Consider the following 22,066-nt stretch of genomic DNA (forward strand, 5'->3'; position numbering starts at 1 on the left):
ATACTCAGGTTTTTTGGCTGCACAGCTCATGTACTCAGACATGTTATTTTATTTTGCATGCAGCAAGCTGACTTGGACAGTTTTGAGGTTTAGGGTGGCACTGTAGGTGAAGGATGGTGAAAAAGCCCTTGACAGCCACACAGTATAATGTCATAAACAATAAGCTGGAAGTCAGGGGACCCAAGTTATAGACACAACTTTCCAACAGTGACCTACATGAACTCTGGCAAATGACCACATGTCTCTGGGACTCGGTTTCCTCACGTACACAATAAGGGTCTGAGCTGGGCTAGGTGTGGCAGTGGTGGGGGATACAGTTTAACTATGCCAATGGCTCTGAAAGCATTTCTACTTTCTATGCCCAGAAACCCAGGGTTTTAACATGTAATATTGTATAGCCCAAGTCCTTCCTTGGCCACTTGTCACTATGCCGTGGTTTCTTTTTTGCAAACAGCAGATCACGGAACAAACTGCACTTCCTATTTGGCCAAAAGCACAGGCTGGGTTGCAGGACCAGAACTGGCTGATACCATTGCTAAGCTGCCACTTGGGCTGGTGGAATCCTTAAAAATATTGGTCTTTGTCGAAGATGTAAAGGAAGCAAAATGGGAGACCACAGAAAGAAGGGAACATAACAAAGTATGGTTTGATCATCAACACAAAGACATAACAAAGTGATAAGCAAATAGCCCAAAATAAGCAACAGCCAAATTTCTAACACGAAAGAAAAACAACTGGGCTTCAAAAAAATCGCAAAGGGTTTCCCTGGAAATTCACACTTATGACCACCAGCATTAATCTCCAGATTTCAAGGGATTGACCATATGAGTCATTGATTAAGCAAGAACTTTTAGATCAGCCATAGGCTAAATGCCCTTCTAACATGACCATGACTAATGCTGGAAATCAAGATTTCAAGGGTAACCCAGGGTCACCGTTCAGAGTTCAGTTTGTGTATTTTCTGGCAAAATGTTGGAACACCAGGCCTTTTTCTGAGACTGGATATCAGTCAGGAGACATGGTGAGAGTTACAGTTAATTCAAGTTCGGACACTGGCAAGGGAGTGACTGACACAGGAAACCTTTCTGACAGCAAAATATACAGGAAACACTGCCTTTCTGCCCTGGAAAACTCTGATGGTTTGGTTGCATTGAAGCTTTCCTGGAAGATTTAAGTGAACAGTTTCTTGGGTTCCTGTCTAATTTTATGATTTGATTAATCAGATAAGTCTCCTTAGATGTCATCTTCAGTCATGGAAACCAAAGGAGAACCTGGGGCAATGCCACGTCATATTACCAGGTAAGGATGAGAGCTAAGGGAGGGAACTCAACAGGAACATGCTCATATTTGCACTTCATTGTTGCTATTGTCATTGTTGACTCAGGGAATTGGAGAAATAAGCCTGTGCCAACTAAACTTATTACTACATGGCCATTAGTTGCTAACTGCTAAAACACAGGTTGCTCCTGACCTGAAAATCCAGAACTTGCTTACCACAACCATTAAGAATAATTGCATGGGCATGCTTGATGTCTATGCCAGTAATATTTGTTCTAGAAAGTAAAATTCAGAAAACTCTGAGGGAACTTTGAAGTAAACTGTGAGGTAAGTAGCAAATCAAACATCATGGATACCTTGTGTAATTTTCTGTCACCATTAACAAGAAGAATGAAGCTCTGGAAACCTGCCAGAGAAATGTTCAGCAAGCATTTGAGTGCTTCATCTTGAGTGTGTTTGAATCAAGTACTGGACACCCCAGAGGTGGCTGGGAAGTCAAATGCAGAAAGCAGATTTGCACACCACAGCTTGTCTGTTAGCCAAGGTCTTACTGCTGGGCCTGGAGACCGGAGGCTTTGTTCATTTCATGAGTTTAGCCCTGTGGTCCTTTCCACCACACCATTTCACTGATCCCTGATGGAGAGCTGTCTGTTAAAACCTTCTAGAAAGTTAGCATTTAGGACACAGCCTAGGGTTCTCAGAAAAACCACCAGTTAAAAATGATGCCATGCTTTGCAGACAAGAGAGGGGATCAGAGTAGAGGAGGAAGGCTATTACCCTGACACTGATGTCAACTGCATCTCCTTGTTTTATTTTTCTAGACTGTAGGACCTAGATGTTATTGCATTTTGACATACGTATTAACCCCTGAATTGTGTCCCTCCCAAATTCCTATATTGAGGCCTTAGCCCCCAGCACACCAGCAGAATAGGACTGCGTTTGGAGACAAGGTCTTAGAGAGTGATTATGAGGCCGTTAGGCTGGGCCCTAATTCAACAGGACTGACATATTTACAAGAAAAGCAGGAGACGCCACATATGTTGGTGTGCAGAAAAAAGGCCATGTGAGAACACAGGGAGAAGGCAGACATCTGCAAGCCAAGGAGAGAGGCCTCAGGAGAAACGAGTCCTGCCCACACCTTGATCTCAGACTTCTAGCATCCAAAATTGTGAGCAAATAAACTGTCCTTTAGGCCACCCAGTCTGTAGTGTTTTGTTATGGCAGCCCTAGCAAACTAATGTAACTCCAATGTTGGCAAACTCTCTAGCTTTTTGGGCAATTCTTTCATTTAAAAAAAATAATGACCATAAACAAACACATCGATAGTCTAGAATCCCATTCTGTGTTATGTGGAAGTCTGGTATTACCAGATTCTTATCCACCCTACTGCCCCTACTAAATTTTTGAGAATTCACTTAGGAATGTTTTCATGTTTCATTAAACAATTTGGTGATCCCTGTACCCCTCAGCCAGTTTTCTTGCTCTGAATGACATTCCTTGTTTATTAGCCATTCATCTTTTACCATCTCCTAACTTGCTTCCTCCCTAAGTAGGAACATTGGATCCTCCCACATGGATACTGGCTATTCCTCCAAGTACCAGCTAAGACTGTGTAGCAATGTTTAACAAAGGATTATCAAAGTATAAGCTGTTAGGCAATAATCATGCAAAAAGCACAAAGATTCAAAACTAGCTTCTAGACAGAATATCTATTAGACTCCCATCCTAGGGACTTCCAACTGGGCTCTTCCATAGGTTATCTTGGCCCTGAGCTGCCATGAAGGGACCACCGTACCTCTATGCACAAGAAGACTGACCTTGCTCTCCTTCAGCCAGCACTGAGGCCTCCAACATCATCTCATTCCTAAGAAAAGGGAATCGCCTTGGAGACAGGATAAAGGAATGACTTTTAATATGCCCTGGATGGCTGGCAGGGGGAAATCTCCACCCTCCAGAGTACACACCTGTTGCCACGGACAGAGTGTGGGCTCACCCACAATAAGACAACCTCACAGTCCTTGTGTTTCATTTTTCAAAATATGGTAAACAGTTGTGTAACTAAAAGGAGCAGTTACACAGGAGATGGTTCGTTAAATTAATTCATTTAAAATTAGCTTTTAAAAGATCACAAAACGTCTTTGGTATGCAAGAGACTCCATTCCTTGATTTGGTAGAGAGCTAGAGAATCATGCCTCTGGTTATTGCTTTCTCAAACACTTTCTTCACGGTGGTTGGTAGTTGTGAACTAGTAAGAAAAAATCTTTCTGCACGAAAGAAGAACATTTAGGGTAAGGAGAGACTTCACTCAAGAGTACGTGCTTTTCTAATATTCTTCTTTCCCAACTATCATCTCCCAATACCCCTACCACAGTGGTGACAACCATAGATAAATTTCGGGACCCAGACTGGTAACTGCACTGCACCGTAAGAACAACAGCAACAGTAACAATAGAGGTGCCACCTATCTGGGTCTCACGATGTGACAGACATGGCATTACTGCTTTACAAACATTTTTTTTTAACGTTTATTTATTTTTGAGACAGAGAGAGACAGAGCATGAATGGGGGAGGGTCAGAGAGAGAGGGAGACACAGAATCCAAAACAGCCTCCAGGCTCTGAGCGGTCAGCACAGAGCCCGATGCAGGGCTCCAACTCACAAACCATGAGATCATGACCTGAGCCATAGTCGGACGCTTAACTGACCGAGCCACCCAGGCGCCCCAACAAACATTATCTTGAGTATCTTCATCACAACCTACTCTGAAGTAGGTAATATTACCCCATTTTCTAGATGAAGAAACTAGGTTTAGACAGTGAAGCGTTTTGCCTGTTAATCTCGCTTCTCAGAAAGCTTTTTTTTTTCTTCTGAACCTTTACTCTTTTTACTTTTTTCACTTTAAGCTGATTCTACGGATACCCTTTTGTCTAGGAGACCATGATGCTAATGATATTTAATTGGTTATTGGCACTGCTCTTAGCCAAGATCGTAAGTACTGACAGTTTGTTTTTCCCAGGAAAACCTAATATCCTCCATCGGTTTTGGAAATGTAAAATGGTTTTAGGGTCAACTTCTCTTAGGTCGGTAATTTAATTCATTTGGACCGGGATTCGGTGAGAGACTAGAGAGGCCACTCTGTACATTGTGCTGTGGAGATACCAAGTAGAATAAGATACTGTCTCTGCTTCCAGGGTTCTGCATTAGTATTGTTAACTAAAGCCTCCTCTTTGGGGACAGGTTACATGGTAGGTGCTCTCTGTACAATGTGTCGGGCACGGAACTTTGAGGTGCTAAGAGAACTGAAATGACATTCAACCACACGATCCATTTTAAATATCGTTTGGAAACCATTAAGGACCGGCAGCTCTTCCAAACGGCTCATAAGCGGTACTTCTGGCAGCTGGCAGCCAAATGTTTGCGGAGAAGAAAAACCCATTCTTTTGTAACCACAAATGAAAATACAGGAATCACTAGCCTGACTCCTCCTTAAATGTTCTTTCGGGGAAGGGCCAGGGTGGCAGACTGTGCAGGTACACAGGTAATTGGGAAGCATATACCCTGTGGCAGTCGCTGGTCTAAGCAATACCCAGCTGACTGGCAAAACATTAAGAAAAGGAATTTGCAGATCGGGCAATGATAAACAACAGGCAACCAAAGGTTGAAGCTACTAAGATTCTTGGGTCGGAAAATGATGTCAAGAAATTTCATGTTGCACAACAGCATCTTATTTCAAAGAAAAAAATGTTCTCATAGGCCATTCAGAAAAACTCACCAACACTAAAGGATATTTCTAGTGGCTGATATCTATCTGGTAGACACAGCGTAATTATTTTTATCATTTATGTGTATTGGTTTTTTAATGCTCATAATCTTAAGAGGCCTGGTTTCAAGGTGAGGGAACAAAGACATTCCAGTGCTGGGGCGGCATCATTCCAGTCTGGAATACAACGTGATTATCCCAATCTGAGCCATATACAACTGTCACAGTCCTTAGGGGCTTTTGCCTTTGTGGCCCCCTTCTCCACTTAAAAACTAAAACTAAAACTCTCTTACAACTGCAGTGGTATGGAGACAAATACAATCCAGACTGGATTTATTATTATTCATATTTATTACATTCTTTTTTACTTCTGATTCTAAAAGGAAGTGAAACTAAGATTTTTTAGGCTCCTAAAAATATGGTGGGCTCAAGGTACCATGCCAAAGGGGTAAATTGGCCCCATGCCCAACTAAAAATAATCTTTATGTGACTCTCTTGCAGCCCTGGGGATCCTTGTAACATCAGCTCAGTTTCTTGCAAATTATGGAAAGGAATGATGCCTCCCTCTTCCTTATTCTTTCTGTCTAGAATTAAGGACATGAACCACACAGCTGTAGCATTCATTCTGGACCCAGGAAACCATAATGTCTTCTTATTAAGGAGAGTAGAGCAGAAAATAGAAGGGGACTTGCTCCTAATGGTATTTTGAGTTGCAGCATTAGCAAAGTCTTGTTAGATGAGGATAAACAAGATAAATCCTACTTGTTTAAGGGGGAATTTGGTTTTCTGTTATGAGCAGCTAACTTCTCTCCTAACTCATGCATTGCCGCAGGGCCTCAGCACCGTTCTTGGGTTAGGTACAGCGATGGGACTTCCAACAAATCTGTTCAGAACATTAGGAAGCAGCCTGAGGACCTGGAACTCACTGCAGTTGCCATGAGCACAGAGGGTGAGTATAAGACTTACTAGCTCTCTGAGAATAAATGCAGTGTGAAGAAACTCTGCCCTTTCCAGATGGGACTATAGAGCCACTGGACTGTAAGAAACCACGCTTGTTGTCACAAACCCACAGAAGTGGTCACTCTATCACAAGACACAGGACCTTGAGACGTGGGTTTCAGCTGCCTACACTTGGCTGACTCAGCTACATTTGCAGCTGCTGAGAGGTCTGGAAGGGAAGAATGCGATAGCAAAGAAAACTGAGCCCATCTTTTCTAGCCCCTGGAGGAGCTCCCTCAGCAAAGGGGGGAAGGCCACACCCTAATGCTCCAGGTCCCGTGCATATGAAGAAAGGAGCTCCCCTGTGGGAAAGGTTCAGCACACGTTAGGGGTGGTCCCTGCACCCGCTTTTAGAGCCCCAAGAGCTGGCAGGCATATGTCCCTGGATCCGGCATTGTGCAAGTGAACAAAGTCATTGGGCAAGATTCCTTGCCCATGGTAGCAAGTGAAAAAAATCAACTGTAAAATAAAACCTGTATCAGAGAAGTTTCTTGATGGAATTCATAAGACAAAAGGTCAGAAAGTTGAACATGTAAAGAGAAGCAGTTCCTATAAGCCTATTCTGAGAAAAATCAGACAAATTACTTTAGATAAAGGGTTTTTTGAGAGATCCTACTCTACTGAGGGTCGGTGGCTTGGGTAATGTCTTAGACATATTCATTTTGATTTTGATTTTTGTCATTTGTTTGTTTATTCAACAAACACTAATCACTAGTGCATGTAAAACACTGTGAGGGAAACAAAGACTCCATCCCTCCCTTCGGGGGGTTAATGAGCTGGCAGGGCAGATTAGACAAAAGCAAAGACAAAAATAAGCAAACAGAGAGGACCTATAATGAAAATATCATGGAGGCATGGGAGGTACCTTGAGTGTTTAGAGCAGTGGCTCCTCAGCTTGTTTACATATGAGAGCCACTTGGGGATCTTTAAAAATCCCAAAGCCCAGGCCATACATCAGATCAACCGCAATCTCTGCAATGGGATACAGGCACCAGGAAGCACCGGAGTTCTCCCAAGTTGTCTGAGTTCAGTGTGCAGACAAGTTTGGGAACCACCGACATGGAGAAGGAAAGTGGGCCCTCTGTCTCCCAAAACAACTAGGGCTAATCTGAGCTGAGCCTCACAATCATGATGCTCAAAGTGGGGACCCTGGGAGCTTGTTATAAAAGCAGAACCTCAGGATTCACCCCAGGCCTCCTGAACTAGGCCCTGCACTTAACAAGACACTTGATGATTACAGACACAACACTGGAGAAGCCCTGCAGAGCAGTGCTTCCAGGCGTGATCCCTGGATCAGCATCTCCTGGGAATGTGTTAGAAATGCAAATTTTTCATCCCTCCTGAAGACCTACTGCATCAGAAACTCCAGGAGTGCAGCCCTGACCACCTACGGTTTAATGAATCAGAATCTGGGTGATTCTGACGCATACTGATGTTTGAGAACCACTGGCTCAAAACAGGAGTATGTTTTCCACAGATGAGGAAGAAAAGTATGTTAAGAGCACAGACTGAGGAAACCTCAGATAGCTGTTAGGGAACCAGACAAGAGGGATGGCATGTGGAGGCAAGAAGCAGGAGCAAAAACTGGAGAGGTTCTCTGGACAGCGAAGGGACGGCAGTACTCTTCCAAAATGTCCCTTGAAGATGATCTGCCCATCGTATTTCAGACATTCTATTCACTCCTAAAGAATACAGATTTGCTGCAACTACAAATACCCAGAAAAATGTACTGAGGCCTCTAGACATTCTAAAATATTTTTTTTTTCATCTTTACGGGAATTTTGAGTCTCACTAGGTAACTGTTAGGAAAAGGATAGCACTCATCTGTATATAAAGGCTCTGGTGTGTGTAATCAAAAGTCAGCTTAAAGAGGTCAAAGTGTCATCAGTCCATATAAATTTTACTCCAGCACTTCCTGATGAAAGGATGCATTCTAATTCTCTATGGCTAATTGTTCTGAAAGGAATTGTTTCAGAAGGGCTTTGGTCTATGTATACTGTGCAAGTATAAATGTGAATATGCAGGTATTTATTTGTGCATGTGTGTTAACAATTCAGAAATATGAAAACAGTAGTTTTTGCTTGTTGGTAGCATTTTAGATAATAGGTAATTCTTGCTTTTATTCGAGCACAACTATAGTTTCTACAGTATTTGTAACTTGTATAATAAATTTTTTTTTTCAAGAAGAAAAAGATGTTGAAAGATAAACAGAATGAAGTTCTATTCCATGAAAACAAAAGGTGAAGAGGTTTTGAGCAAGGAGTTACCAGTACAGGAGTGGAGCTCAATGCCATACTACCCTGCCCCAGGGCTGTTAATTTCATCAAAGTTGATCCCCCTTTTAATCTACTTTATATATTGAGATTCTCGGTAAGCTTAGAAAAAAGACTTGATAAAAATAATGTCTGAAAACCTTTGACGTGGATAGATGGCTCCCTGAACTATCCTGAAATGTCACTTTTCTTGACTGCAGTAATAAGGGCAGGACAAGGCGAGCTACTGTGGAATAAGCCAACGTTGGGTTTTTTAAGAAGGAACACCCATCTGCTTTCCCTGTCAGATCTAGAGGTAGTGATATGGGTTTCCACTGGAATTCTAAAAATTCTCCAGAGAAACAGAGTAAGATGTATATATGTGTATATGTGTGTGTGTATATATATATATGTGTATATGTATATGTGTATATATATAAACCTATATATATATATATATAGGGGGAGAGGGGGGGGCAGGGAAGGAGGGAGGGAGGGAGGGAGAAGGAGAGACAGAGACAGACAGAAAGAGAGATTTATTATGAGGAACTGGCTCATGTGATTATGGGGGCTGACAAGTCCCACGGTCTGTGGTAGACAAAGATGGAGACTGAGGAGAGCTCACGGTATAGCTCCAGTTCAAAGGCCAACAGGCTTGAGATCCAAGAAGAGTAGATGTTTCACTTCAGGTCCAAAGGTGGGAGGCAGTGGAAATGGTTCTCTAGCTCAAAGACCATCAGGCAGGAGGAATTTTCTCTCATTTGGGGAAATGTCAGCAGTTCGGTTGTAGATTCTATTCAAGCCTTCATCTGATTGGATGCGGTCTACCAGCCTTAGGGAAGGCAATCTGCTTTATCAGTCTATTGACTTAAATATTAAACTCACCCAGAGACACCCTCACAGAAACACCCAGAATAATGTTTGACCAAATATCTGAGAACCTGCAGCCTGGTCAAGATGACTTGTGAAATTAACAATCATATCCACTTAGAGAAATGTGACCTAGGTGGGGGCCAGACCACCCCTATAGGGTCTGAGCTTTTCCTGCATTACTTTTTGCTTACAACAAACTTGCCTTCCAGGTTGTTCACCTGAGACAATCCTGACTGCTACATTAACAGAATCTGAGGGGCCCAAGGCCAACCTGAAGACACTTCCTTGAAGTGTCATCACCTTCTATGTCATCTGGGGCTCCAGTACCTGGTGTCATCATAAAAGTGGCCCAAAAGGCAGCACATTTATTTCTATCTGGCAGCACCCTCCCTATGGTCCACCTCTGTGACCAACCTGTTGTTGAGAAACATGACATTTTAGTCTATTTCTCCATCTGTGAATTGGGAATACTCATCATAAGATTTTGTGAATCTTAAATTAGCACAAATCATCAAATGCTACACAAGTGGCAATTCCTATGATTAAATTTTAGTAGTAAGAACTAAAAACATATAACAGAATCATCAACGTATCACCCTTTTTTAAATATTTTAAAAAAATTTTAACGTTTGTTTATTTGAGAGAGAGAAGAAAGTACACGCAAAAGTGGGGGAGGGACAGAGAGAGAGAGAGAATGAGAATGAGAATCCCAAGCAGGTTCGAAAATGTCAGCGCAGAGCCTGATGTGGGGCTCAAACCCACAAACTGTGAGACCTGAGCCAAAATCAAGAGTCAGATGCTCAACCAACAGAGCCACCCAGGTGCCCCAACTTATTACTCTTTTTACACTGACAATGACTGACCCCATAAACTCCTGGAGGGCAGAAACCAGACCACAAAGCTGCATAGCTGCTAGGTAGCCACCTTCCACAGTTAAGTGCCTGGTACAAACACAGCTGATGATAAAGGAATCGTTTTCTAATCTTTTCCAACTGGCTTTAAGTACCCTTATTTATTGCACATTCAACAGATCTCCAGAAATAGGGCTGCCAGATAAAATTCAGGGTGCCCAGTTAAATTTGAATTTCAGATAAACAATGAATACTTTTTTAGCATAAGTGCCCCATGAAAATCATTTACTGTTTATCTGAAATTCAAATTTAACTAGGCGTTCTGTATTTTTATTTGTTAAACCTGGCATCTCTATCCAGAAAGGCAGCTGGCAAACTTTTATGTTAAAATTAAACACTAACATTTTCTTAGGGGATGAATATTTAAATTATATGCCATGTGAAAAATATCATATTTAAGAGTTTCTAATGGTTCATATGATTGTTTGGCATTTAAAAATGATTTACTTAAAAAACTAATGGACTTAAGTGGATGTCTTGACCTTAGTTTTGTCTGTAAGATGAAGGTAATAATATCTTGTGGATGGGGCTGTTTTGAAGTACATGTGAGAAAGTTCTTTGTAAATAAATCCCCTAAAAAGAGACTCAGTGGAGCATGAACTTTATTGTTGGACATATCTCTGACAGAGTCCCAATGTTGCGACTTATTGCTCTGTGCTTTGGAAAAGCTACTTAACCTCTCTATACCTCATTTTCTCAACCATGATATGGGGAGAAAAATAAAAGCAACCTCATAAGATTTCTGTGAGAAGTAAAAGAGAACATGAATATATGGTGCTTAGTGTATAATAAAGCACTTCTTAACTGTCCTAATTTATTCAAAATCTAGAAAGGGTGCCTTTCTAGAAAATCACTAATGTAACATAGTAGGAAATTAAGGGCTTAACTCCAAGGGTACACTCCTCTGAGCATCTGTTAAAATAGAGAACGTTTTCCTCCTGTGCCGTCAGGTCCTTAGGCCACGGTGTTGAAGGAATGAGCAGACACATGAGTGAGGCTCTTCCTGCTGGGATTCCTCTAAAATACCAAGAATGGTGACTCTTTATGTACTCTGAACATGTCATTACAGGCTTTCGTGCAAACGCAGCAAGCCTCAAAAGGTTTAAATCAGTTCAGATCATTCTCAACTCTGTAAAGAGCATTAACATCATCATCAGGAAAAATACAGCAAGGTTTAAAATTGCCACCTTGATCTTAGGAATCAGCTTGGTGAGGCTATAATAGTAGCTATGCAGTCATGCTCCTCATTACTGCAGAGCCTTTCGTGTGCTTCTTCTACAGAAAGAAACCTAAGGAAATCATTAAGAATGAGAAGTTCAACTGTTAGGTCAGGATCTCAGACCTCTAAGCTGAGCTCAGGGGGCATGAGGGACTGTACTGGGCTCGTCCATCTCTGAAGAGGGTTAAAGGTCAGGCTTGAGAGCAAAGACACAAGATGAAAGGCCACACATCTTTTTATTTTTGCCTCCATTGGATAAGAACAGCCTATTGTGTTGCTCTTACTGTGTTGGAAGGTTCCTCAGTGGCTGGTGAGTATTTATACTAAAGGCATGGCCAATGAATATATGTTCTAGAGTGTTCCACCTGGAATGATTCAGGTGTTCCTGATGGTTCATGAAGAGTGATTAGATCACAGTCCACCTACTGTCCTAAGGCTCAAGTTTATTTGATTCACTACGGGATCAGCGGCCATTTGTTCCAGTAATTGTGCCATCTCTTGCTAACCCTGTGATCATAAATTCTGCATCTTAAAAAGTAAATCTCACTACTTAGGCAGAGAGACACGTTTTATTGGCTGACTTGCCAACTATTTAAAATGGAGCGTTTAAAAAAAAGAAAAGAAAAGAAAAGATTAAATTGATAGCGTTAAGACAAAAAACTAGTTATGTTCTCTAACTCCTCTTCAGGGCCAGCCCGGCTGAGGATGGCACCAGAGCCTTCTCACATCCCCGTCGGCCCCGCCCACTCGCATTTCTCCACGCAGCTGTGCCAGGATTTCATACAGGGAAGGCCTTATGCCACGCAGCCCTTTCAGACGTCACATCTAAATCATCTTCATTAGCCTTGAAAACTTGGATCCCTAGCAGGGTTCCTGGCGCCCCAAACAGAGGAAGCCCTGTGTGTGAGCGCGAGGCACGAAGCCACAGAGGCGACAGCACCCTCTGGTTGAAATACGTTCTCAACAACTTGTGCACCACCGAGCTGCTGCTTTTCTACTTCTTTTGGTGAAGGGAAACTTCAAAATATTTTGAGCATATGAGATTTACAATGCATGTTGAACAGAGGGAATCATGCATCATTTAGACATTTTTTTTTCTGTGCCTAAGGAGACATATGGTGGTCGTGCTTTCTAATTTAAATATCAGAACCCTTGTCTGTATTTGTTGAAGGGACAGAATATCCCAAATCAGGACAATCTCAGAAAAGCCTCTGTGCGAATGATAAACACGCCTGTCAGGAGTTTCTAGACCAATGACCTTTCTTTGCTCCAGGATCAGCTAAGAAGTCAGTCCCTCCCATCTTTCCCTTCGACTCTCTCAATTTTTCTAATCTCTCTTCAGTATTTTATGTTGATAAAAGTTCTTTTCTCCCCCCTGAATTATTTGACCATCATCCAGGCCCCAGGGGGAAACATCAAGATATTAGCATCCTTCAAGCTGCTGGGAACCTCACTAGTTGAAAACCTCATATGCTTCCTAAACATAAATGTGGCTGATAGGGGCAGACTCCATAGTCCGTGAGACGTGGACTGCAGAATCAGCTGTCTGCCCCTCACTCATCGCTGACTCTACCTGCAGATGGCCTCCTTCTGCATAGTGAAAGCAGTCCTGATAATGAGAATGAGAAAAGCTGACATATAGCCAGGGCTTCCTAAGTGCTGGGAACTTATTAATTCACTTAAATATCCACATAGCTTCCTTTTCATTCTTTCTGGGAGTTTTGAGAGTTTCCAGGAGGATAATGTTTTCAAATGTGTAGACTAAAACCTTGTTTTATTCTTAAAAGCAGTGCTTAGGATTACAGGAGAAAACAATCCAAAAGCACGGGTAACCGAGGCAAAAGGAGACGCTGGAAGTGTCCACAATCTCTTACTCTGTGCCAGCAAAGGCTAGATGGGAAGTAGTGTTCCCCCAAGGCAGGAGTGAGGAGGCAGGCCCTCCCCCGGGCTGGGAGTCCAGAGGTCCTGGCCAGATGCCTCTCAGGCTTGCTCACTGAAATCCTAGCCCTTGGTCTTCGTCCCCCATCTCCTGCATTCCTCCTGTCCCCAGAAATACCTGGAAAACTGTGGAGAGAGGGGGTGGGTCCAAGATGTCTGCACAGGAGGATTTCAACATGGCAGATGAAATGTGGCTGTGGTGGAGCCACATTTGCATAGCAGACACGCTACTTTTACTCAGTATGTTTTAGGAATGTACATAACTGATGTCAGCACACCGACAAAGACTATGGTGGGGCAAAAATCCTAAGATAGTGCTTTTCATTGGCTTGTGGTTGACCTCACTAGGGAGAGAAACTTTACAGCCGACTATGCCCAGAAAGAGCGCCCTGAGCCAAGAGAAAAAGGGCAGCCCTGGAGGAAGGAAAGGGGCCCAAGACAATGACTCTTATGTCATCTCCTTGCCTGGGGCTGGTTCCCTCAGGACCTAAGCAGCAGCAAACTCAGCTTGCTTTCTTTGTCCTTATTGAATTAGAAGGAAGTCAAGGAAGCCTGTATGATTGTAAATCAGGGAAATGCGAGTGACTTTTAAAAGCTTGCAACATCAAACTTTCCCATTGGAATGGAGCCAACCCAGGGCAGATGTGTCAAATAGCTGCTTTTGTCTGCCTTGCTCGCTCACTCCAGGAAGTAGTGGGGGGGTGGGTAGAAAGGGGTGCAGGAAGATGAAAATGTAACCAGTCATGTTGCATGCAGTCTCAGGATGGGAGACCTACAGGTAAATGGAGCCCCCCTATTGCCAAGAACAGACTAGGAAACCAAAAGCAAAAACAGAAAACCAACAGCTCTCTGCACAGGAATGAGAGAGGAAGGAGGCGAACTTAGTGGAAAGTCAGGGCTGCCTGGAGGCATAACAAATAACCACAGGCTGGAAAAGTACAGTGGAGGGGAAATGTGGGCCAGGCGAATTCCTCCCTGGGCTCAGGGCGATTTTCCTTGGCATCCCATCAATTATGTTACTGTTGCCTCTTTGAATTTAATCATCTCAGGCTCTAAGTAAGCACACTCTCCCTATCTTCACAAACCTGGAGTGGGAGAACCGTCTATGGCTAACAGGAGGCCCAGAAACCATAAAGGAAAAGGCTGACAGATTGGAATGATTAAGAAGCCAAAACCTCTACTTGGCAAAATCAGTTCACATGAACGCATTTAAAAGTCAAATGAGGACTGTGGGAAAATATTTGCAACACATATAAAAGGCAAAGAGTTAACGTCCATCATGGCTAAAATGCTCCTACAAAGCAGTATAAAAAAACCAAAGGGGAGGGGGAAATGGGCAAACGATAAAAAGAGGCATTTTAGGGCAGAAAATTACAAACGGCCAATAACCTTTGAAAAATACTCAAACTAACAGTTACAGTAATTTAAATTGAAACAAAGGAGTTCTCTCTCTCTTTTTTTTTTTTTTGGTTAAGTTGGCAAAATTTAAAAATATTTTGATGACATATAGTGTTTCTAAGAGGATAAGAAGATAAGCCCCTTTATATTCTATTAATGGGTGTGTTAATTGGTATGACATTTTTGAAAGACAATTTGGCAGAATTTAGCAAATTTAAAACAAACATTTTCCAACCAAGCAGTCCCACTTACAAGATTCTATTTCAGAAACGTTTTGAGTCTAGAGGGAAAGATGTGTGTGTGTGTGTGTGTGTGTGTGTGTGTGTGTGTGTGTATGCGCGCACCCATGCACATTGTGATGTTATTGTAACAGCAACAAATTACAAGCAACCCAAATACCATCGATGAGAAAAGAGACGAATCATAGAACACTCATGCCCAGGAATATTATGGAGCCACCAAAATGATGTGGCAGATCTAAATGTCCTGACATAGTAAAATACATTAAATGAGAAATAAAGACTCAGAAAAATACACACACATATATAGCACACACACACATATATAGCATATGTGTGCATATATATAGAGACATGTATTGTATAATCTCATTTCTATAAAAATGAAAGCAAATACAGCCCTATGTGTGTACACACACTAAAAAAACTCCACCATATACAGAGAACACATACACACATTCTAAACTGATAAGAGTCATTAAATGTAAGCAGGAGTGAGGCAATTAACCAGCAGAAGATTGGTTTTTATTTGTTCTATTCCTGTGTTGTTTGAATTTGCTGCTATATTATCTACTACTTTTATAATTAAAAAGCATGATCAACAGATGTAAACAGATGCACACATGCATTCATGTTACCCTCCTATGGTAAACACCAAGGTAATTGTAGCAGTAGCGTATGGTGTACACAGCAAGATCCTTTCTTGCTCCTTCAATGTTTTTATTTTTTTGAGAGAGGGACAGCCAGGGAAGGGCAGAGGGAGGGAGGGAGAGAGAAGACCAAGCAGGTTCCACACTGTCAGCACAGCGTCCAATGTGGCGCTCAGTCTCCTGAACCACAAGATCGTGACCTGAGCTGCAATCAAGAGCCCGATGCTCAACCCACTGAGCCACCCAAGCACCCCCTTTCTTGCTCCTTCAAGATTCTTGACTGGCAGAAATGGATAATTTTGGAGACAGCTCTAAACTGAAAACAAAAGGAGCTGGACACCCTCTGCCAGGGATGTGAAGACCAGGGATTTCAGCAGAACCCATGAAGCAGCCGTCACCATATTCCCACCTTAGTGTCCGTAAAACAACAACCACCAAAAGTCACCTTCTGTAAACTTCCATTTCATTGGATTTCTTATGAGGCATTAATGAGGGAGTATGCAGAGTGTTTGAAAAGCAGTTGGCATGTGATAGGGGACACGCAGATGATGTTATTATTGACGCAATAAGTACCCCTCTCTACCTCACCTCCCTGTGCGGAAGGAGGTCCAATTCAACGCACATCTGCTTTCCCAAAGGCAGAGCTCTTCCAAGACTTCCCTAGTGAAATGTGGGCAGATGACATAAAGCGGAGGCTGGTGTCTCCCTGCTTCGGGATGGTGGCAGGTGGTGTTCCTGGAGTACTTGAATGGGTCTTAGGTGAGGTGCACAGAAGGGTAGTGAATGGCAAAAGGGCAATGGTCACTCCTCATTCCCCTGGTTTCCTACGGAATCAAGTTAAAGGTGAATCAAGAAATTCTTAGGTTTCCCATAAACCTGGGTCGACTACAGAAGAAGGGGGCCAGGGGGACCTGCTGGTTACTCTGTGGGATTTCCAACTGAAGTTAACAAATAGGTAGGAGGGTGAGAGAGAGAAAATGGCAGTGATGAGTGGAATCCTCAACAAAGGACGAGCTGGGCCCACAATGGCGCTGGTCAGTGGCTATCATGGATACACAGCCTGACAAGTGTTGACGTGACCTGCTGGCTGCCCTGGTTCTAAGAAGATCATCATTTGAATCAGCTGGCAGATTCCTTTTTTTTCCCCCAGATTTGCAGCAAAGGGTTAAAACTAGGGGGTGAAGACTAGGGAAAGATCCTGGAGATAAGAGTATTCTGGGGTTGAAATTATAAACTAGAATTTTTGTAAGTATTTGGGAGTAAAAAAAAAAAAAAGTAAGTTTACTTATTTTTAAGTAAACTAAGTTTAAACTAGAATGAAATAAAGATAAAAAACCTGTTCTGGGCAGATTCTGTAGCGTGTGTCTGTGTGTGGTTAGGAGGAGGGCCTGAAGGAAAATGAGCCAGGGGTCTGGGGCCAAGAAAGGCACGGGTAGTTGTGAGAATAAGGCAGGCATTATGCTTGCACAAATCTCCCTTCTTCCCCTCTGCTACATTCTTTGTTCCCCCTCTTTGCTACTGATGAAATATTTCCCTTCCTCTTCCATGAAGTCATAAAGATTGAATGGGTCCAAGAGAAAGGAATTAGCTCACCTACAAGGTAAAAGCAAAATCAGGAGGGTTTTTTGTTATTGTTGTTGGTTTGTTTGTTTAAAATATTTTTAAAGCAATATACTGGAAAAAAGCATTGAAAAGAGAATTCAGGAGACCTGTAATTGGGAACAAATACGAAAACCTCTTTTGGGCTCGGTTTCCTCATCCATAAAGTCTGGCATTTGGTAGCAATAGATGGTCTCTAAGATTTCCAGTACTTATGATTTCTGCTTTACTTCTTAGAACCGAAAGGGGCCTTGGCTAGCATCAGTTAAAATCCCCATTGTATATAAGAATATTCTATGAGACAGCCCAAGAAATGTATTGGATTTTATGAATGGATGCCTTTATGCTTTAGTATAAATTGGTAATTACCTTGATATTATCTAAATCAAAACAGTGGTTTCTTCCAGCTATGCCTAAAATTCATATTACCTATCCCTTCCGTGTGTGACTACAGCATTAATCCATCAAAGGGCTCTGAACCAGCCACGGGCTGAGTTTCCCTAAAGCTCTCTGCAGAGGAATATAATGGCTACAGACCATTGACACACCTCAGCAGACACCAGGGATGCTCAAGGATAAATACTATTAGGGTTAGGTTATGGCAGTGCTCGCTTCGGCAGCACATATACTAAAATTAGGGTTAGGTTATGGCAGAGGCAGCAATAGACACAACCCTAAATCTCAGGGGCTCGGTAGCCATCAAAGTTTATTTCTCACTCATGTGAAGTCCCATGGGTCAGCAGAGCTGACATTCAGTGACTCGGGTCTGGGCTCTCTCCATGTTGTACTGCCAGCATCTCAACACAAGATTCCAAGTTCATCCTTCAAGGGGTGATAGACACGGACAGAGAAGGCACACCAACAGTTAAGAACCAAAGGTACCATATCACTTCTCCTTGCATTCCTACCTGCCAGAACTCCGTCACGTGGATCTAACTGAACCGAAAGGACCCTGGGAAGTGGAGGAGAGCACATGGATCTTCAGCGAGCGCCTCGCTGCCTCTGGATGAAGTAACGATGCAATCAGGGACATAAAGTCACCAAGTTAGGAGCTGTTCCCTGTCTGAGCATGTTTGGAGTGGGTGACCAAAAAGCCTTGGTTTTTTTAATCTGTGGCTTTTTAAAACTATTTCCTTTTCTTGTCAAAAAATTGTTTCAGCTTGGGAAAATTGAGGCAACTTGCTAGGAAGCAGGGCTTCATAGCTCTATTTCATACCATCTTGAGAGAAGGTTGCCTTTAAGTGGCCACATTACACTGTTGATTCACGATAACTTTAAGCCAACGAAAACCCTCACACAATTATTTAGAAAAACTGCTGCCAAGCCAGGCCTTAACATCCTCTAATTGTGCTGTTCACTTTGCTTTAAGCCTAAATGCAGGACTTTATATTTACTCTGTTAAGTGTCATCCTGTTATTTTCAGACACTTGCTTCAGCCCTCTGAAGTTTTTATTCTGTCATGTATTGTAACAGCTGCTTCTTCAGAATTTGCATCCTATACCAATTTGATGAGTAGGTCTTGTGTGTCCAAATGCAAGTTCTTAGAAACAATATGCCAGGGGCAGAGCCCCCCGGTAGAACACCAGAGACCTCTCCTGAGAGACATCATCACGATCCATTAATAAGCACAGTGGGTTCATTTGTTACACCCAGTTTCATTTTTCTTTTCTTTTCTTTTTTTTTTTTTTTGAGAGAGAGAGAGACAGAGACAGAGAGAGAGAGAGAGGAAAGGGCAGAAGGAGAGAGAGAGGGAGAATCTTAAGCAGGCTCCACACCCAGCATGGAGCTCTACGTGGGACTCAGTCTCACAAACTGTGAAATCATGACCTGAGCCAAGATTAAGAGTGGGACACTTAACCCACTGAGCCGCCCAGGCTCCCCTGTTCCACTAGCTTCAGATACTATTTACCACAGTATCAACCAGTTGGCATTTCTCCAATTTCTCAAGGATTTCCTAAGACCTCATAACATGCCTGGATGAAAACTAAACTCACCATCTGCCGTCCTCAGCCACTCCTACTGCTCAGGAGCCTATTGGGTGATGGCACCACCATCTAGCCCGCTATGCTGGAAAACTGGGGCAATCCCAGACCCTCTCTCTCCCACACTTTCCTCAGAAGCAAACTGGTATGAAGATTAGACTGGTATAAAGCAGTGAAGTGTTGCCACTACTGAACTGGACTGTCTCCTCCACTCGCCCCTTATGCCAGGGCAACTGCCTCTAAGCTGCTCTTCATGTCTCTGGAACTTTCTCCTACAGTGTATGCACTTCATCCTCACTAAAGTTCTTTCAGAACTACAGGTCATATCATGGGACACCCCTGAATAAAACTCACTGAAACCCTCCAGAGTAAGAATGATAAAAATATCTAACACATTGTTGAGCATGGGCAATGGCCAAAGAGAAGACCAGCATGGCTACTCCAAATGGGAACAGGGTACCTTCTATTCTTAGACCCTAATGTTTCTAGGAGGCACACTCCTGCACCCTCCACCTCCATCCCTCAGTTTGGGCAAATCCCACATTTGCATCTCAACACTCTAGCTCTCCTTTCTCTGTCCTCTCAAAACTCCTTCCTCAACTCAGAAAAGGTCTCAGTCCCCTCCAAGGCTGGGAAGCTGCTGCTTGGGTCAACGTGCAGTCGGCCCCGCTCCCAGGGAGAAACTGGCTCCTTTTTCAGGCTTTGCTTTACTGAGTCAGAGGCAAGGTTTTAGAATTCAAAAATAAATGAATCAATGAATAAATACAACAAGAGTGAACCCCCAGCTTCATCCCTCCCCCAATCACCAGGCTCTTAGAAGTGAAAGCTTTTAAAAGGCTTTCTTTTTATATTCTCAGCCAGATATTGGACTCTGTTCTGGCTGGATTCTTGTGTGTCTTTTCTTCTTTGGGGCAATCAGCTTTAGTCTCTTGGTCTGGTTAAATGGCAAAAGGGCCACAAGGTAAAACAAGATTTTCTGAGAAAGAAAAAGAGTTCTCATAATATTTCAAAATATTATCCTGATGCTTTGTTGATCTGTCCCCCTACTCTACTAAATTCAGCTCCATGTGGGCAGGGACCAATGTTTGCTTGAAGTCTGTTTTCCCAGTGCTTCAGACACATTAGATGGTCGTTAAATGCTTAATGATTGATGACTAAGCCAATGGACAAAGACAGACCATGTCAATGGCATTTTGCTAATCTACCAGTATGCTAATTTTGTAAAAAAAGAAATCAAATAATTTGACTTAGTTCCTCTGTTTTTGAGTGGCTCAAACTGCAGGAATAGGAAAATATATGCTCCTTTTGAATAGGATTTCAGAAACCACAGGGATTTCAAGACCACATCTGTGGTGATCAATTTTTGTACAGGGGAAAAAAAGAAAGGCAAATTCAATAAAACATTTGCAGATAGTGGTTAATTCCTGTGCACTGGGGATGCATAATTCTTCAAAGAGAAAGGATGTGTTTTATTGTCTTCTCACCTTTATGGATGTTTTCTCTCATTATCATTTAATGAATGCAATTTTATAAAAATAAATGAGTGGTTTTGTCCGGATCCTTTTTCTCAAAGTCTGTCCAGCTTATTGGGCTCCCCACCCCAGACTGGACCTTAATAATGAGTATACTAACAAAACAAAAAAGTAAAATCATATTTCCCAGGTGCTAACTATTAGAGCCTCTTGTTTGTTTCTAAAAGGAATCTTTTTCTTTTGTGTGATTTCTGCTCTCCTTTATGTGACATTTCAAAATAAACTATTGACCTTGTGTGGTTATTAACAGACTTCAGTGGATGGGTGCCCACAGCTGGTGCTGCATCTATGGAATGCAGGTAAAAGGAATTGCTGGGCTCCTGGAGGCAGCATGACAAAGAGGAGGTAAATGAATGAGTTCCAGGGCCAGAGAATAAGGTTTGAATTACTGCAACTCACTCTGAGGGAATTATTTAGTACTCAGAATATGACTGGAATATTTTACAGTAACAATGAAGGTTACACCACATCTATCGATTAAGCCAGTGACTTGCTACCTGGATCCCTTTGATCTCATTGAAACAAGAGCAGGGGAGAAAGTGGATGTGAGGTTAGGTTAGCATAGGGCACTAGCTACCTAGATGGCCAGGGCTGACCCACCTAACCTGGCCTGTTGGGTGGCGTCCCCACTCTCCTCTCCATTCTCTTGTACTTTTCTCAGGAAAGCACAGCCTTTGCAGCTAGAAGTCCACGCTGAGCCTCCTGAGTGGTTATGCTTCCCAATGAGATTGGGCCCATTGGCTTTTAAAGCTTATCCATGGGTCAGGAAACCTTATGTTCCCCAGTTTTCAAATACTGGGTCGTCAAACAGACAAGTTATGAAAAGTACAAGAGAAGATTTTCTTAATGCATCCATGGCTACTATATTAGCTGTGTGTGCGTGTGTGTGAACAACTAAATATAGTGGGTTTTCTTTATCTCCTGGTTCCATTTTTACACCCAGTTCTTGAAAAGACATTTTACTCATTCTTAGTTCAGAAAAAATTAGGCCTGCTTTGCAGATCAGCTGTTTTCAATTATGTTACTCCACCCACTCTCTCTGTTTTTCTGGGCACTCATTTACCCGCTGAAGGATTTATAAGGCAGCCCTCTGCTCTTTCTCAGCCTCTGCGGTCACGCTGCCTCCACACACCTAATCTGCTCCTTGGGGAGCTTGCTAGTTCTGAGCCAGGGACGGTGCCAAGTAGAATATGAGAGTCCCTCTTCCTTCCCACCCCGTACTCCCAAACATTTGTTAGTAGATGAATATCAGCCCACAGAAGCTATTTTGCAAGAATCGTTATGTTTCTTCATATCTTTAAATCGGTTTAAATCTGTTCTGGGTCTCCCTCCCTCAAGGATGTAGGGAAACGTAAATTCCAGTCATTACTGGGACTCCCCACCTTCAAGGCCTGTGCAGGAACTTATACATTGCCCGATTAACAGGGTGGCCCCTCT

General features: G+C 42.6%; 1 long non-coding RNA gene across 2 annotated transcripts in view; it reads right to left on the minus strand.

Moving 5' to 3' along the window:
* LOC131509411 (uncharacterized) overlaps positions 1-22,066 on the minus strand; it is a 56,429-nt gene that overhangs the window by 28,605 nt on the left and 5,758 nt on the right. The window lies entirely within an intron of this gene.

Source organism: Neofelis nebulosa, chromosome 1, assembly GCF_028018385.1.
Source record: "Neofelis nebulosa isolate mNeoNeb1 chromosome 1, mNeoNeb1.pri, whole genome shotgun sequence".
NCBI classification, from domain to species: domain Eukaryota; kingdom Metazoa; phylum Chordata; class Mammalia; order Carnivora; family Felidae; genus Neofelis; species Neofelis nebulosa.